Source organism: Ursus maritimus, unplaced genomic scaffold (genome assembly GCF_017311325.1).
Source record: "Ursus maritimus isolate PB19 unplaced genomic scaffold, ASM1731132v1 scaffold_35, whole genome shotgun sequence".
NCBI classification, from domain to species: Eukaryota; Metazoa; Chordata; class Mammalia; order Carnivora; family Ursidae; genus Ursus; species Ursus maritimus.
Genome location: NW_024426119.1, coordinates 26035945 through 26040033, shown reverse-complemented (window position 1 = coordinate 26040033; position 4089 = coordinate 26035945). Strand labels below are relative to the sequence as shown.

Sequence of the window (4089 nt, the reverse complement as noted above, 5' to 3'; positions counted from 1 at the left end):
AGGAAAAGCACAGTAACAAGTAAGAGTGTGGTTGTTAAGCAGATCTAACTCCTTCCCTTCTCCACTGATAAAGAGTTTCTGGAGATATAGTCATCTTTCTATTCCTTGTACAGAGAAGGAGAGACACTCTTACAGATGGGGTTTCCCTAATAAATGTAAATGTTTCTTACAAAAGGGCAACTTCTACTCTGTTTTTCAGAGGTTCTTCTGTGTCTGCACCTTCTTACAAATAATAAACCTAAAATAATTCTTATGCCCAAGGCATATCTGGGGGTGGCAAATTCTGCTCCCCTTCATTGTCTACATAGAAAATACTAAGAAATATTGAAAAAAAGAAAACCCTGCTAGAAAAATTGGTGAATTTAACAAGGTTGCAGAATAAAAGGTCAATATAAAAGCAATTGTATTTCTAACAACAGACGATTGGAAAATTAAGTTAAAACTAAGGCCAAAAAAATTTAACAATGTTTGGAGGAGGCGCCTGACCATGGGTGACATGTTCCAGGGTTCAGAGAGCAAGGGTGGCCGGTCGGCTCCAGGGCTATGAAACCCTTGGGAGGAGAGGTAAGCAATCTTTTTGGAAGCTGCTCCTTTGAGCAGACCCAACAGGATGGCATCTAATATTTTTGTACCAATTCAAGAGCCTTAGAACATACCGAAAAGGACCAATCCTCCAGAGGGGAAAGGAAGTAGTATCTTTGACGAATCAATGCCTGTGTAGGCTCCATGTCTGAACCCACCTGGTGGGAAGGCCAGTGATATTTTTGGGTCCCCACTCTCTGCCACTTCATCTTTGGCACACCCCAAACAAACCCAAGGACCATGTGTTCTCCTGTGAAGGAGAAGTCCCCAAATTGGCCCTTAAAACTGCAATGAGCATCTATCCCAGAGAAGAGCCAGTGACAAGGGTGGCCCTGGAGAAGTAGGCTGAGCTCAGCAGCCCATGCCCATGCCTACGGGTGACAGCCATGAGGCCAGGTTGGGCCCGTGGTCTGCTTCTCACAACAAAGTCCTGAGCCTGCCTGGAGGCAAACCCAGTAACTCCTACGAAGAGAGACTGCTGCTTTCCCTGTAGCCAGCCAAGACACCAGAGAGGTAGGATTTCAAAAAGTTTCCTTTAGCCCAAAGGAGCCAGGTGGGGAGGTGGTCTGCTGTGTACCTGAAGCTGCTGCCCGCTCCGCTGCCATCCCAGAGCCATGGAGGACCCTACCTTCCTGACCGTTGCCAAGATCATGTCCCGATGGGGATACAGTGTGACTTCCCGTGTGTAATACTCCCTTACGACTGCTGACGTGACAAGACTCTATGAGGAGCATGAAGGCAGGTGGTACAAGTTCACGGGGTGGTCTGGTGACGTGGGGCTGCCTACAGTCTCGTCGCACCAGTGCTCTGCTGGCTGACCTGGGGTCCAGGAATCACTAAGTAACAGAGTTTAAAGCCTTGACAAGAAAATAAAAAACAACCTTGTCTGTTGCTGTTGTATCGAGGAGCGAATCTATAACCCAAAACACTAATAGCGGGAGTGAGAGTCTCTGGCCGGCCCCTCAGGTCCTCACACTGTTCACTATGGCACGGTTTCTGACCCGGGGACTGCAGCGGCTGGCCCCCCAGCACCTCCTTTCCAGGCAGCCCCAAGAGTGTTGCTCTGCACCCTTCCTGAGATACCTCAGTTGCTTGTGCTCCACAGCTGTTAACAAAAACCAAAAAGTCGTTTTCAGTCTCAGCATTACGGAAAGATTTTGTGTCCAGACCCTCTGAGGTGCTCCATTGCTGCCATCTAAAAGCTTGGCCAGATCTCATGTGGGAATTTCTGCTTTTCATTTCCAGGCCGATTTTGCTGTGAATTATTCCCTTCTTTTCTCCTCAGCCTACAGTCTAGGCCTTTGTCTATCACCAGTGGGGTGGACGACCCCTTTTACGAGTCCCTGTTCTTTCTGTTTGTAAGGCCCCCGACTTCTCCAACTTTAAAACTCTGTCCACATGCACCCAGATAATGGGGTTATTTAAATCCTTTATCTATCTTACTTTATTCCGATTGACGGTGGGAAGAAGAGATGTTCCAGAACCTTGGGGTCTTAGGTTTGAATCTTTAATCTCTAAAGTAAGGAGCTATTCTAAAATACCAGCTTTACGTAAGTGACTGTTGACTCCGATCTGTTTCTGACACCTTTCTAGGACAAAGTCATTTGCTCCGACACAGGAAAGAAGAAGAGAAGTTTGCTTAGCTGCTCTTTATAAAACTTTGCAGAACCTCTGGACCATGTTCAGTTTCCAGAAGAGACCTGGAGACCTTGGGCCAGAAGATTGAGTAGTTTGACAACAAAATCTCAAATGGTCAATTCCATGATTCTTGCAAAGAAACATAGCGGCCGGCCAGAGTCACGTTGCTTTAACCCATCAGGCAAAAATTTCTCCCAGTTGGCCCCTAAAGGCTACAGTCTCCGTTCTTCTACTTCTCTCATGTTGGACCAACAGTTAACAGAGGACAGGGTTTGGGTGGGGGTAGCTATTGATATGAGTGCCTACAAAGCTAATGCCAGGTGCTAAAAATACCTCCATTGTTGTTACAATTTTAAAAAGCAACAACATTGTTTAGTCACAATCACAGTGGCCTAGACACTTAAGTCCCTGCAGGAGCAAGCTATCTGCTGAGGTCCACCTCTTACACCTGGGGCATTGACGGGATCTGAGCACGGCTTTGTTAACCAAAAACGATTTCCCGCCTTTCAACTGCCCTGTTCACTCAGGGGTGAAAAAACTCATTCTGTGCTACTCTCTCACTCTCTCAAATGCTCTTCCTATCTCCACTCTTCAAATGGCCATTTGTAAAAAAAAGTTTTTTCTTATAAATCCAGAGCATTTTTTCCCCATTCAAAAATGTCATAAGTGGTGGTTAGGGTTTAACCCCAAACACACTAATTTACCTAATAGCGCAATGTTCAAATGGTAGAAATGAACTGCCATCTATGACTGTTTTGTTTTGCTTTTTAATATGCAAGAAAATGATTTGTGAATTCTAAACTGTATTGCCAGGAACCCTGACCTTGTAGTGCTGGCCCCTGTGGCTTCCGCCCTACCCTCAATGTTCACTCAGTGAGAGGAAGAGCTCTCTAGTTCTGTCCACTGGCAGGGAGCTTGGGTGGAGATGGGGGAGGCAGATGTGGGAATGCAGGTGAACACGAACTGTAGCAAGAGCCTCTGCATAGCAAGACAGATGCCCTGCCTCATGTTTCTTCCCATCTTTCCCTCCCTGGGGCCGTGGAAAGGGGTTTAGAGTGCCTGGTAGTATGGTCACTGGGAGAAGCAGGAGAGGAGTTTCTGCTGCTCCTGTGAGCCCAATGAGGGTGGCCATTTATATTTGAAAATGCTCTATGTATTAGGTACTGCCTGTATTTGGAAGATTCATTAACTCTTAGCATCCTGTTCTCAACCTGTAAGCTGCACTGAGAAATTATTAGTCTGTATTTTTATTAAGCCTTAAAACTTTTTATGTGCATTTGGTGCCAAGTATTTTCTAGAGCTGTGTCAAAAACAAGAAGCCTGTGCTCACATCACAATGCAGTTTTGACAGGGGCACTTTGTTGTTTTTATAAAGCAGGATTGGGCATAACTATTGAATAAAACTTAGCAATCATGTAAAAAAGAGAATTTAACAATGTTTCATTAACATTAAAAGAATATCTAAATTAACAGAATGATAAACTATTTTCAAAAACTGGAAGACTCAAACTGTTAAAATGTTCATTTTCTCCAGATTAATCAATGTATTCAACGAAACCTCAAATTTTTAGTAGTCTTTTTGTTGATGAACTGATTCTAAAATTTACATGAAGAAGCAAAGGATTTAAAATAGTCAAAATCTTGAAGAAGAACAAGATTGGTGGGTGTACATTGCCTGAATTCAAGACTTATAGTATAGTTATAATCATGATAACATTGTATTGATACAACGATAAACCTCCAGTTCAATGGAACAGGATAGAGATTCCATAAAGAGATCAAACATTTATGATCAAATAATTTTTAGAAAGGCGTCAATTCAATTCAATGAAGGAAAAAGTCTTTTCAATAAATGTGCTAAAGCTACTG

The 4089-nt window shown here is 43.7% G+C and overlaps 1 pseudogene; it reads left to right on the top strand.

The window, feature by feature from the left end:
* The first annotated feature begins 496 nt into the window (after positions 1-496).
* LOC103676830 lies at positions 497-1075 on the top strand (annotated as a pseudogene).
* The last annotated feature ends 3014 nt before the right edge of the window (positions 1076-4089 follow it).